This window comes from Triturus cristatus, chromosome 6 (genome assembly GCF_964204655.1).
Source record: "Triturus cristatus chromosome 6, aTriCri1.1, whole genome shotgun sequence".
Taxonomy (NCBI): Eukaryota; Metazoa; Chordata; class Amphibia; order Caudata; family Salamandridae; genus Triturus; species Triturus cristatus.
The window spans coordinates 1,127,340,375-1,127,355,278 of NC_140589.1; the positions used below are offsets into that span (position 1 = coordinate 1,127,340,375).

Genomic DNA, 14,904 nt, shown 5'->3' on the forward strand with positions numbered 1-14,904 from the left:
AATAGAGATTGAGCCAGGAGAAGGCAGACAGGAGCACATTCAAATCCTCCCTGAGACGTGACTACCAAATGATCCGGACCACCAAACATGCCGTTCTGGTGGACTGCATCAATGCCAATCTCAACTGATACAAAGAAATATTTGCCAATGTGAAAGATTTCGCCTCACCATCGGCCACCTTCAGCTTGATCACTCTCTCGCAGGACCATCTCTCTCAATTCCAGCAACAAATACACCACCATTTACAGCACCTTCATTCCGCAATTGGACCCGACACACCTCACCTAACACCTCTTGATCTTCTCCAATGAACCAATGCTAACCACAAGCCTGTCATCACCCCAGAAGAAACCGCCTGTGACCCCAAAGCAGAGGCCCCAACGGAATCCTGCCCCCCACCATGCATACGCCAGAGAACTGCAACCCATCAGCGCAATTCTCACACCCATTCTAAATGCCTCCACCTCTTCGGCGACCTTTTCAGATGCTTGGAAACATGCAACTGTCCCCTTATTACTGAAGAAACACTCTGCGGACCCTTCAACGCTGCAAACAACACACCGATCTCCCTGCTACCATTCCACACCAAGGTCTTAGAGAAAATCATCAACAGGCACCTCACCGAATACTTCAACGACTCTGGACAGAGGAAACACAATAGCACTCATCCTCCTGGAACTCTCCACAGCATTTGACACAGTCTCCGAACCCCATCCTCATCCAATGCCTACATGACATCGGAATCCAGGGACACACACTCTGATTGATCTGCTCCTTCTGACTGGACAGACCCAGTCAGTCAGCCTGGCACTGTACACCTTGAACACCCGTGACCTCATCTGGGGAGTTCTACAAGGAATCACCGTGAGCCAGACCCTCTTAAAGACATACACGATCCCTTTAGGCAATATCATCTGCTCTCAAAATATCACTATACTCTCCTATCTTGACGAAACACAACTCATTCTCGCCCTTATGGACAAGATGCCCAGTATCCAGATCAAGTTCAATGCCTGCATGACTGAAATAGTCCACTGTATAAAGACCAATTATGTAAGGCTGAACACCAATAAGACCAAAATAGTTATCTTTGGAAGAGTACATCACTGTGGGATTCCACCTGGTGGGCAACAGAGCATGGACTGACACCCACCTCTACCACATACATCAAGAACCTCAGGATCATCATCAACAGCAAACCTGACATGACAGCCCAAGTCAATACTGTAACTGCTTCATGCTTCCATACCCTGAAGATGCAGAGGAATATTTTCAAATGGCTCCCAATTAGCACCCAGAAAAATGTCAAGCACACCTTGATCACAAGCAAGCTGGACAACATGAACACCCTCTATGCCGAGATCAACAAAAAACTGCAGACCATTCAGGACTCAGCGGCCAGAACCACTCTCAACCTCCCACTGCACACTCACATTACACCACACCTGAAGGAGCTCCACTGGCTCCCCATTCAGAAATGAGCACAATTCAAACTTATCACCCACACTTTCAAGGCACTATATAACACTGGCCTAGCATAGATCAACTATTGCATCTGCTTTCACAAACCTTCCAGACACCTCCACTCGTCTGGACTCCTCCTTGCACAAATGCCACGCATATGGGAAACGAGATCCGGCGATCGAGCTTTCTCCTACATCGCTCCTAAAGCGTTGAATGGCCTGCAGCTACACAAAGGAGCCTTCTCCTCACTTCTTGAATTCCGCAAGAAGTTGAAGACCTTTCTTTTTCAAAATGTCCCACTAGGCCCTAAGTCACACCTGATAAGCGCCAGGATACCCTCCCGGGTGATAGTGTGTTTACTAATCTACATAACATAAAATACCCAGAACATATACCTAATTGTATAGGCAACCCAAAGGGACCGTTCCTACCTAAAGGGGCCTGCATCCTACATCAGTACCACACCAACCTGGTCACTGGACTGGCAACATAACAGTGGACTGGGCCAGCCCTCACAAGCAAGTCAATTGTATGCAGCAGAGAAATATAAGTGGAGGTAGTCAGAAATAACACTCAGAAGTAGCTACGAAGCTCTACCATAGGTGAACCTCACCAAACACCTTCTACTCTGGCGCCATCAAAATCAAATCTGTGTTGACATAAACAAGGCTTCCAGGCTTTACTAGCAGCACTAACAACCTTGAATAACATGGTCAGTCATAAGTGAAACAGAGCTCCAACAGGTAGGTACTCCACATGCCAACAAGATGAAAGAAAGTGTATAAACACCTGTCACAAGACAAATCACCAGCCAATGTAGAACTTAAACAATGTCCCATGCTGGGGGCAGGAGGAACGAGTGGCCAAAAAATAAACAACCATAACACCAAATACATTGAATTGTAGTGTAAACGTCCCAGCAGGAACTCCTAGAAAGCCTTCGACAAACACATGTTCCCATACAAATTCACTAAATTCAGACATATCAGTTTGTCCAGGAACTGTATACAAAATGTCTCAAACTGAGACAATGCAACAATGCAAAAGAAACACCTCTGTGCAGACTCATCCCAAACAGCACGATTCTTTAGAACCAAAGACCCATTCTGACCTACTCCCCAAAGCATTCAACACTGTTTGGTAGAAGAAGCTGGAGATGACAATGACAAACATCCCCACTTCTGATCACAATATCCCACGCTGGCACCATTTCCCGGCAGACACTGCAAGGCAAGATCAGATGTTTTTCAGAACAGGAGTGCTGACATCACTTGTAAAGTCTCAGACCAGTAAAATATTCGTGTCTCCTATTATGTCCATGGAATACGTTCTTCCTACATTGGAAGGCCCATTGATTGGGCATCAGTACATCCTCTAGCAGGGACATCGCCAGCCATGGAAGTCAAAGAGGTAATAATCATAAAAGACCGAATGTAGGACATTTGTGTGAGCATTTCCATGAAGACCCAAGAAGCTCAACCAAGCATGTCTATGAAGGATCTGAACACCAAATCCATGTGTCTAAATCAGACCTAATTTGTCAATGCCAAATCCATCATTAACCATTTAATTGAAGTGACATCAAATGTGATCCAGTAAAAGATGAGCCACCATGTCCCTGAGAGCGTGGAATTAATGTGCCAACATGCACATGAAATGAAAAGATAAAACAGTCAGACTCAGAAGGAAAACATTTTTTTTACCTTGAATTCTGTCCACAAAACCTCCCTGTCAGCTGGAAAGGAACAGCACTGACGTCTGTAAAATCAGAACCTATAGTCTCAAACTCTTTGAGAGTAGACTAGAGGATAGAAAAATCAGGTCACCTGGGGCCATTCTGTGACAAAGAGTCACCTCACAGTGGACGATTTTCGCAGAAAGTTGCCTATTCAAAATGTCCTAACCAATTTCAACAACACCTCATTAAAAGGCAACAAGGGTTCTAGCACAGAACAACCGGTCTGCTAAATCTTAATCAAGATGTCGGTTTCAACCTCTGTCAATGGTAGAGGCAATTCAAGAACTACTGCTGCCTTGTTCAACCCCTGGTTGAAGGACATGAAGTACTCAGAAAAGACTGTCTGGAGACAATCAGGAATAGCTGCACCGAAGGTTTATGGACCCAAACCTGGATAGGTCCTTCAGACTATGAGCAAGAACAGAACGCATCCATCTCTATCAAACCCTGCTGTACAGAAAAATGTTCAATCCAGGCATAAGTAAGTACAGCAAAAGACAAAATAATGGGTTCTGAATTCGGAGTTGGAGACAACTTCATAGATGCTGCAGGCCTTGACACAACTAATATAGCGGGCAGTAAGGCCTATGCGTCTGCATTAAAACAGTCACAGGTGGGTGACAGGCTCTACAGTGGTGCCAGGGAAGAAAGATGCTGTTAGCAGATGTACAGCCCTAGAAACAACGGGGGACTTGCAACCTGAAGGCACAAAACAGGGTGCCAAAGGATGGTTGCTAATAGCAAAGCTTAAATAAAAGCCGTCACTTTACTGAGGTCTGCACCAGGAGCAGGAAATGTCAGGAATAGAGCTGGCAGCACAGAACACTGATCTGGAACATGGCATGGAATAAGGCATCTTTTCGAAGATGATGTTGATGTTAAAATTGGGAAACAGATTTAATGACTAGAAGACCTGTCCCGCAGGGGTGCAGATGTCAAGGCAAAGATTAGTCCTCTGCATGGTATATTCTGAATAGCAGTGACAAGACTTACTCTTGTCCCCTCATCCTACCTATAACGGGATGCCTATCACTGGAAAGGCATCAATATTCATTGTAGACTACAGAGGCTTAAGAAGATTCTGCTCGACCTTCCAGTGATGTCAAAGGCGAGCCGGTGTTGTCATGGGTAGTCCCCCAGGCATGCACAGAATCCACACTCTATGGACAGACGTTGTATGAACCCAAAACAGACTAAAAGAATGGTATCTAAAACCTTATCTTTGCTGCAGTGGAAATACTACAAGATAGTTTACAACCGGATCAGAGTCAAAGGGTGCAGAAAAAATGAAACTAGCATCAGAGTGCCGGGTGGCACCATATATGGCTCCATGACATCACATCTGGGAGAGTACCAGAATCATGTTGGAGCCATGGGGCCGTCAACAAACCTGTGTGAGCAAGCTCAACTTGTCCAGATCCAGTATGGGACCTGGAAGGAATTCAAGCAGTGCAGAAACTGCAGGTAGCAGTAGTTGTTAGAAATATATCAATCTGTGTTTAAATCATGCACTATTAATCTGCAACAAAAAACAACTTGAAGCATTACCAGATTACCTGTCAACCAAGTTCAAAATATTGCCATCACTTCTGATTTTCACATAGCATATAACAAAGTGAATCCTCCATTTAAAAACACTAATATGTAATTCCAAACTAGTAATGCTACCAGAATCCAGCAGGCATGGTTAAATACATTAACAATATGTTAATATATATTATGGACTATAAATATTAAAGGAGTTGGCCTCTAAATGTATATTGCATATATTTGTATTGTATGTATTACATGTATATATGTATACCGCCCGGGATTTCCTGCTTACCATTCTTCCCGTCAACAGAAGCCTTGCAAACCCCCCCCCCCCCCCCCCCCCCCCCCCCCGGACCTATTTAATATAGGCTGCAGTATGACTGTAATTGATGCACCACTGGCACGCTGAAAACACCCTAAAGGCAAGCTCGGATGCGCCCGTCTGCACCTGGACTATGCCCAGCGTCAAGACCCCTTACCCTCCCCCACCCCTCAAATATACACCATCGCCAAGCTCTACACTCTTAACCCCAGACGCCGCATCAAACACTGTCACAGTGCGGACCCATGCTCCACGGTGGGACCTTTCACCTGCACCCACTGCCACCTCATCTTCCACTGCACACACACCAGCCCACCAACCAGCCTGACCCCAAACACACCACAGACACCACCTGACCAAAAACACCAACTTGCATGTTATTATTATAGAGGCTTTTGTAACGCGCTCTGCTACTAAATAGTATAGTATCCTGGCGCGGAGAGAAAAGGAAGGGGGCAGATCACAGTAAATGCAAAAGAGGGACAGCCATTAGGCGTTGATGTTAAAGAGGTAGGTTTTTAGGCCTTTCCTAAAAGCCATGATGGAAGGGGCTGTTCTCAGTTGCAGGGGGAGGGCATTCCAAGCTCTCGCTGCTCTAACAGAAATGGATTGTCCACCAAGCCTACTATATTTGAACTTTGGTACAGTCATTTGATGAAGATTGCTTGATCTGAGAGGGCGGTTGGGGGCATAAAGGGAAAATCTTTTTTTCAAATAGGTAGGGCCTGTTAGGTGGAGTGCACGGTATGCTAACACAAGGATCTTGAATAAGATCCTTTAAGCCACTGGAAGCCAGTGAAGGTCTCGGAGAGGTTGGCGGACGCTAGATTTTCTGGGGATGTTAAACAGCAGCCGGACCGCAGCATTTTGGATGACTTGATGATTTTGGATGGCATGCGCCCTTCCCAGCCCACTCTCACTTTGCAAGTATTCCAATTAATTATGGCATCTCATTGCCACCCTCGTGCCCGACATCTTCTGACTCAACCTCACATCTGCCCCATACATTGCCACAGTGATCCCAGACCGATATAGAATCACTCACTAGGATCGCACCAACAAGCCGGGAGGAGGAACAGCAATCATCCTAAATGAGACCATACAGTGCACCACCACCCCCAAGGAACCTCTCAACTTCAAGCTCCACACGGACGACAAGACAACCATCAGAGGCTCCCTTGCATACCGACCACCAGGCCTGCGCTCCACCTTCTGCAACACCACTGCAGACTTCTTTGCGCCCCTAGCTTTAGACTCCAAGGACTACATCTTCCTCAGCAACCTAGATTTCCACATTGATGACCCCAACAACAAAAACATCGCACACCTCCTCCACAGTATGAGCCGCCTCGGATTGACCCAGATCGTCCATGACCCCACACACATCGCAGGACACACGCTGGACCCAATTTTCACCAACAGCAACTGCATAAAATATAGCCATGTCACAGAACTCACATGGACTGATCACTCCATCGTCCACTTCAGCATCTCCAGCCCCGCACCGCCACCCCCAAGATGATCAATAGCCCCACCGGAGGTGGAACAAAATCTCAGAGACCAGCCGGGCAAACGCCCTCAACACCTCCAACCCTGCTACCGCCACCCACCTCAAACAGGGAGTGAGAAATTTCAGCATCTGGATCACTAATTGTGCAGACAGCATCGTCCCCATCAAGAGCAACATTCAGAAAAAATACTCCAGAAAGGCTAGTTGGTACACCCAAGAACTCAAAACAACAAACCGGGACAGCAAACAGCTGGAGAGGAGATGGTGCACCAGCAAGGACACCTCTGATGGGGCAGCCTTCATGACCTCCCTTAACCTCTACCACCATCTGCTGAGGGTAACAAGGAAGACAGCCCTTGGTGCACGTATCAAAACCAGCGCCTACAACACCAAGGTACTTTTCAACATTGTTAAGGAATTCTCCAATCCGGCTGCCACCGAAAGCAACATCATACCCACACAGGAACTGTGTGACAACCTTGCCCACTTCTTCCACAAGAAGATCGCAAGAAACTTCTAACCCCAACCCATGCCTGCAGACTTCCTCCACAGATATGTCACCACCATAACCGACACGAACCACAACACACTGGCCACTTGGGACATCCTCTCCACTCAGGACACCACATCCACCATGAAATCCATCCACTCGGCAGCTCCCACAGACCCACTGCAGCACACATCTTCAACCTCGGAAACCAGAGGATCGTCCAGGAATTCAACACCTTTATCACAACTGCAACATTTCCTGACACTTGGAAACACACCGAAGTCAGACCACTCAAAAAAAAACTCCACCGACCCCAATGAACTCTAAAACTACTGGCCAATCTCCCTGCTCACATACCCAGTGAAAGTACACTAAAAGATCATCAACAATCAACTCATGACACACGTGGAGCAGAACCAGCTACTCGACACTTCCCAAGTCGACTTCCCACAGCAATCACAGCACCGAAACCGCCCTTATCGCAGCCACTGACAAAATCTGAACCTCCTCAACCGAGGAGAAACAACAGCTTTGATCCTCCTTGTTCTCTAGGCAACCTTTAACACCGTATCTCACCACACACCGGTTGAAAGGCTACACCACATTGGCATCCATGGGGATGCGCTCAGATGGACCACCTCCCACTTTTCACCTCAGAACCTAAGGAAATCACGCAGGGCTCATCCCTTCACCCCACGCTCTTTAAGGTACATATGACCCCTCTGACCAACATCGTCAGATCCCACTGTCTCAACATAATTTCCTACGCAGAAAACACCCAACTCATCATATCACTCAGTGATAACCCCACCACCACAAGAACCAACTTCCACAGCAGCATGACAAACATCACCGACTGGATAAAGAATAACTGCCTGCAGCTGAACCTAGACAAGACGGAAGTACTTATGGTGAAGTCGGATTTTAAATTACCATTCTGAAAATGGCACTTTTAGAAAGCTGAATTGTTCTTACTTAATCCATTTGGTGTCTACTGCCTGTCTGATCACATGTCCAGGGTGGGTGACAGCTGAGATTTGTGTATTCCTCCTAGACAGCCACCCACAATGGGACCTTAGGTGTGACTTGATGGGCCATCTTGGCAGGATGGGAGGTAGGAGCTGAACCCAGCCTTACTTATACCTGAATAGGCTGTGTCCTGTCCTCACACAAAGGGCTGCAAACCCCCATGTAATGAGTCTGAAGCCAGGGCAGGCTCTCTGTGCACTTCAAAGGGCTGTCTTTGAAGTCTCCCTCACTATAAAGATCTAGCTGGCTATAAGTACTAAACCTTCTGGACCTATGAGGACTCTGCCAGGAAGAAGGACTGCTGTGCTGCTGAAAGGACTGCCGCTCTGCAGGAATGCTGTTTTGCTGAATGTCGGAAAGTAGACGAGGTATAGTTCTTCAGAGAAGCCTTTATTTCCAGCTAAGCACAACCTCCAACCGGCGTATTCTCCAACTGTCAAAACAGCTGACAGCCTGAACAATCACTGGAGCATTCCAAGGGAAAACAAAGGGACAGAAGGAAAGAACCAAGGGAAAGGGACAAGGTAGTATAACTCAACATATTTACAATACATTTCTTGGTACATTACTAAATCCAATTATGAGATAGTGAAACATTTCTTTACAACAGAGGTTATATGCATGAAGAATACATAAATCACAACACATCTCCTTCATATGAGAAATTTACTTGAAAGCATAATCTTTGTGCCACCCAGGAACGGAACATCTACGCGGCCACTTTGAGGATCAAATCTGGAAGAGGAGTCACATCCCATTAAGACCCTTCAGCACCAGAGTCTTTACAGTTGGAGATCCTATACATGCTCCACACCCTACCATCATCAAGTGTAACCACTTTGGCACGGATCTTGATGTTTCTGAGGGTTTTGAATATTTACTATTCCCACTGCTTCTTGTGTTAGGGATTCTTACCACAGCCCATTCACTCACCATAAGTTTGCATTTCTTGACTCTGTGTTTGGTATCATATTTGTTTTTGTAGTCAGATTGGTGTTTCAGAATGCATTCACTCACCTTGTCAAAATCTACCTTTCGAGGTTCACCACCCCCATCCAACTAGGAAACAATTTAGTTCCTGGAAGTCTACCTCTTAACGTTTGGAAAGATGGAGCACCAGTAACTGAATTGGGGGCAGTGTGATAAGACCACAATAACCTCTTAACATCAGTATCAACAGGGGCCTCAGAAACTTGGGCTGCCTGGATGCATTCTTTAAACATATGATTTACCCTTTCCACCATACCCCTGGCCAGTGTCGTTCTAAGATGGCCAATGGATAAATCACTCAGGAATTCTTTCATCTTATCAGAGGTGAACTGAACCCCATTATCAGTCACAATAGACCCAGGAATTGCTTCACTCATAAAGGCATCAGACAAAAACTCTTATCATGTCATTGGTGGGGATGTGCTCGACAGCCTTGACAACAAGACGTGTGATGCCACCCCTGTCCTGGATCCTTGGAAGTGGATCCTCTGCAGAGCAACGCATTTCGAGCAGAACTGACGAATCTCCTTCGCTGAGCATTGCATCTTTGAGCCAAACTGACGCATCACCGCTGTTGCGTGGATTGGACCCATCGCAAAAGACTCACACCGCTACTGCATCTTTCATCTAGGACTGACGGAACCACCACTGCGCAGCAGTTTTTCCAGTGCAAGCTCCTCACATTCCCCATCGACAGCAGCCTCAACAACGAACCTCTGCATTGCAGCTTCACTGCTCATCGGAACAGACGCATTGTCTCCATTGCGCCTTCGCATAGCAAGCCCCGACAGGATTCTTGATGCCAACGCATTAGGACCTCGCAAAGCAGCCTTGTCACATTTCTGAACCAACGCATTGCCTCTGCTACGCAACACACCTTCAACGTGGATCCATGCAAATGTTCTGCAACCAGGATTAAGGTACTTTGGTGCAGCGGGCCTAACTGGGTAGCAGTAGCAGGCCCGCGCTCCACCACGGTCGGCCTGAACTTTTTACTTTGGCCCAGTCAAGCATGAGCAGATATCCCCAATAGCGCTTTTTTGCTTCTAGGCACTATTTTTCACTATAAACTTTTTAATTTAATATCTCAAGCTCTACCTATTGGATTTTTGTCGTTTTGGTCTTGTTTATTTATTAAATGAACTTCTATTTTTCTAACCTAGTGTGGACTCTTTTTGTGTGGTGTTTTTCACTGTTTTACTGTTTGAACTGTTGCACAATTACTTTACAAATTACCTCTAAAGTTAAGCTTGACTGCTCTGTGCCAAGCTACCAGAGGGTGAGCACAGGTTAATTTAGGGTTTGTCTGCCTCTTACCCTGACTAGGATTGTGGTTGCTCTTGCCTAGTGTACATACCCCAGTCAACCACCAATTGGTTCCAAACAAAGTGTACAAAGTGACCATTCGAGGTTAAAAACACCCTCCACTAATAAGTGTACAAAAGACCATAGTGAAAAATGACACCACCACTAATATCCGGAAATCACCCCCAGTGTGGAAAAATACAAAACACTAGTGTGAGAAAAGACACCACCATCAGTATACAAACACACCCACCACAATTTGAGATAGAGGGTTTAAAAACGGCTCAAGCACTTGTAAGACTGAGACGGAGATGGTTGCAGGGGACTAGAGACCAATCAGCTCATTAAGAGACACTAAAGTTCCTAATAAGTGGCCCTGTAACACACGCAATCATTTTCAGACAGAGATTGATAACTAATGAATGAAAGAAATGAATTAAATTTTTATTTGTATTGCACAGTTACTTAAAACCATTTGCAATATGAGTTACAAACAATTTAAAAGAGAGTTAAAAGAACCATTCATAAAATGCGTTTACATACAACATTATCAGAGTATGATAAAAAAAAAGGATTATATACATTTGTAAAACGACAAGAGACTGCCAGTGCAATCTTTTGGCAAATTTAATACAAATTCTATAGATGAACCCCACCCACTAATACAACGCCCGGCACAGGAGGGGGAAAGGGCGTGGCACTGAAGGGGTTAAAGAGGTTGCGTATACTTGGGCTCGTGTTATCAACTTGTTCAAGTTAGCCAATTTTTGATCAATTCCGGATATTGTTGTTGCCATGATGTCGAGCAAATCTACTTGGACATCCATCTTGTTTGATTGATAGATCAATGCCTCCAGTGTGAGTTGAGATGTTTTAAAGAAAATATCCCATATTGTTCCTGCGTCTGTCATTGTTTCTGAATGTGTTATGTTAGGGGTTTGGCCATGATTGACCATTACCGGAGAGTTATTAGGAAAAGCTTCACTTTTGGCTGTTGGATGGGTTTGAGTTTTATTTATGCTATTTGGAATTGTGTGATCTAAAGTTTGAACCAACCAGCTGTGGGCTTCTGCTCCCTCATCTCCTTGATTTTTTTCTGCTGGTCCCACATTTGTTATGGTGTTTTGTATGGTGGGTGACAGTATTGTGTAAGTCGATGTTTGTGTTTTGTTATCAATTACACTTATTTCCACATGTTGTTCCACGTGTTGAGAGAGGTTTAAGGGGGGCTTGTTGATTATTACCTGTACCTCAATTGGATGTTGTGCCCCAGTGCTCTGAGGTTGCTCTCGAGATTTTTGTAGTAATTGTTTGACAGGAGTTTCAGTGGAATTTTTGTCCCGTTGTAATGAGAGGTCTCCGTTCATCAAGAGTTCCTGGTCCTTAATGGACCCCCATGATTGGTCCATTTGTTCTTTTTGTGCTTGGACCTGCTGGGGCCCAGTAAAGGTTGCGGGCTCTGTGTTAGATTGATCATTCTTTGAGTTTAAGTTAATAATTCCTGAATGAATAAACGGTGGGATTGGCGATGGTAACCGGTGATCCCATCCTTCCTGCTCATCATAATGGGATAACATTGCGTCCGCCGGGTCTTTTAAAAAGTTAAACTTGTTTGGTATGCTAGTCGGTTTTGCAAACATTCTGTATACTGGCGAGATTAAGGGCTGTGCCGCACCTTCTGATTTTACTTTGTTATTTTTTGCGGATAATCCTTGGAATTTCTTTTTCCTTTTTGTTAATGGAAGTATGGGTCTCTCTCGTCCTGATCTCATGATATTTGTAGAGTGTGCCTTTTTGCTCCTGATTGTGTCTTACAGTCGGTGTTCTACATCATACCGCAGCACCGGCCTGGTAGTAACCGGCCGCGGTTGTTGAGATAAACGTACTTCCGCCTGTCCCAGAAGATTTTTATTTTTTTATTTTATTTGGATTTGCCCTCGATTTTGTTTTTGGGGATTTTTACTCTTTTTAATCTTTTTTCCTTTACTTTTTTTTTGGGGTCTCTGTAAAGAATACTCCGTTTGCCGCTAGCCAGTCCACCCCCTACGCTCCGTGGGCTATAGGCTGGAATAAGCTGCACGCTTATACCCTTCTGTGCTCACAGATGCCAGAAATACTGAGTGCTAAAAAAAGGTGCACTATACACTGTGAGCTGTGTCTTAAGTCTTTGGCCACCAATAGTCATCACCATAGTACCCACAATCAACACCGAACTCCAGGGAGGGGGTAACAGACAGATGCAAAAGATCACCACTCACCGGTCTGTGGGGGTGCGGTGTAGAGGTGCAAGACCTCAGCAGTCGTCAATCGGGCCGTGTGATCAGGAGGTAGACAATAGGTCAAAGGTAGACAATAGGTCAAAGGACCAGGAAACCAGAGAGGGGAAAAGAGATGGCTGACCCCTGCACCAGCCTCGGGTCCTCCACCGCTGTTCCAATCTGCCGATCAGCCAACCGCCACAGCCACAGCCTACCCCCAAATTGACCGCTAATGAGAGCGGGGATTTAAAGCTGAAGCCGGGGCCGAATCAGGGCCTCTCCGGGACAAATCCAAACCCAGCGCAGATAGGAGGGTGCGAGGTGGGAGGGGGGGGAGCGAGAGCCGCCGACCAGGAGCTACAGGCTGTGAGGCGTCTCTTCGTCCTGCACACGGCCGCAAATAGCGCAAAAAAAAAAAACGTACCGGACTCTAGACTCCGGACTCTAGATGAGAAGAGTAACGGGCAGATGCTGTGACCAATTGGCAAGTGTTATGTGGCTCCTGCCCCGTTGAACAGTAAATTGCGACTCCGGCCGCTTCAGAAAGGCAAGGACAGGCAGTAGGCAAGTGGGCAAGTAATCTACAGCACCGGCCGCTGGAGTTATCTTGTGGATACCGCTTCAATTTGCAAGTGTTTTGTGGCTCCTCCTCCGTGGGGCTAGTATCACGGCTTCAAGCGCTTCTGAAAGGGCCAGACGGCGGGCAAACACTCAGTGGCACTCGACAGCACCAGCTGCTCCAGCGAAGACAGACTGACCCCACTGTGTCCGGCAAACGCCTCCACCAGCCTCCGCCGCGTCAGTAGGCACTCGCAGCTAGGCAAATGCCCCACCCTGCGGCTCCGGCGGGCACTCGGAGAGAGATGCGGGAAAGATGCGGCCGCAAAATCCCCCACGGCACCGGCCGTTCCGGAGGCCTCCGCCCGTCGCGGGTGCTCATTGGGAGCTCACGCTGCTTTGCCTTGCAGCTCACCGCGGCGCCTCAGCTGTGTCGTTCCTGTCTGCCTGATCTCGCCCACCCGGGAGGCTGTCACTGCTCCGCTCAGTCCGCTCAGTCCGCTCTGCTTCGGCTTCGGTTTCCGACTTCCGACTCGGAAGGTAAACAACTAATGATTCAAGCATTAGGAAGGTGGGCTGAATGTCGAAGCGCACCCAAAAACCTTTTGTTTTCACTTGTGTTTTTGTTCTTGATATTGCATGACATCTGTGAAGATGGAACGTGTTCATTTCCTGTGTGCAGTAGGGCAGGTGAATTCTCATAAATAGATTATCCTATCATAGACTGCTGCACTAGCGTCACGTGTTGTGAGTTGACAAGCCACTGCTGACTGGCCTTTTGTGAGTGTGCACAGAGACGTTTTAAGGCATGGGCAAAGTTGGCCCTTGCCCAGTGCCCCAGCCTTTCAGCCCCCTCCCCCCCATAGAGCCAGCTCTGTTCATGGCCGGATGTCCTTGAATAATTCTTCAACAGATTGTTTCAAATACCGTTTTCCTTTAATTTACTTTTAATGTGGGTGATGTGTGAGTCTATTAGAAACATTTTGCTGAGAAATGTGTTTTTGTTTCATGCAACATACATAAAAAGTTTCTTTTAGATCAAAACAGGACCTTTGCAGTAATATTAGTGAGCTACTGCTGTGTTACAATATTGAAAACACATCCCTATCCTAAATATTAGAGTGTAAACAGGTTTAGAATTTGGACCAGTGTGTGTATGCACTGTCAGTGACCTGGCCAAAGAGGGCATAAAAGAGCTAAACTGGATCATAAATTCAAAGCTATTTGAAAAGGGCCCCCCACAATATGTTTGGGCCAGAGCCCCCACAATCCTTAAAACGTCCCTGAGTGTGCAAGGACTTTAGAGAGATGTCTAAGGGCTTTCGAGGCAAACGTCTTTCTAGAAGCAGGTACCTGATGTGGTCTGTGGTTGAGAACACAAATATTATGTTTGGAGCCGGTGAAAAGTAACTGGCCCATATAGATACTGGCTATTGGCCAACCGCACCCAAGTCGGCACGGGCCGCCCGGCGTGAGCAGCACCTAACGAAGGTAGCTGCCTGCTGCTCGGCTTGGGTGCTGTAGTTCCTGCTGGTGGGCTACTTTCTCAGGCTGTGCTGTGCTGTGCTGGGGCCTGGTTGTCTTCCCCACACACCAGGGACGTCACAACAAGGCCAGACGCCGAGAAGGCCGCATGACCTGGTGACAAACAAGCAAGGTGCTAGGGAGGGGCTTTTAAGCGGCGAGGGCGGGGAGCGCAGTTTACGT

The 14,904-nt window shown here is 46.6% G+C and overlaps 1 protein-coding gene and 1 long non-coding RNA gene across 3 annotated transcripts in view; one reads left to right on the plus strand and one right to left on the minus strand.

Annotated features, from left to right (window-relative positions):
• LOC146821082 (uncharacterized) overlaps positions 1-14,904 on the plus strand; it is a 391,873-nt gene that overhangs the window by 349,211 nt on the left and 27,758 nt on the right. The gene's annotated exons all lie outside the window — the stretch shown is intronic.
• FAM120B (family with sequence similarity 120 member B) overlaps positions 1-14,904 on the minus strand; it is a 981,159-nt gene that overhangs the window by 82,314 nt on the left and 883,941 nt on the right. The window lies entirely within an intron of this gene.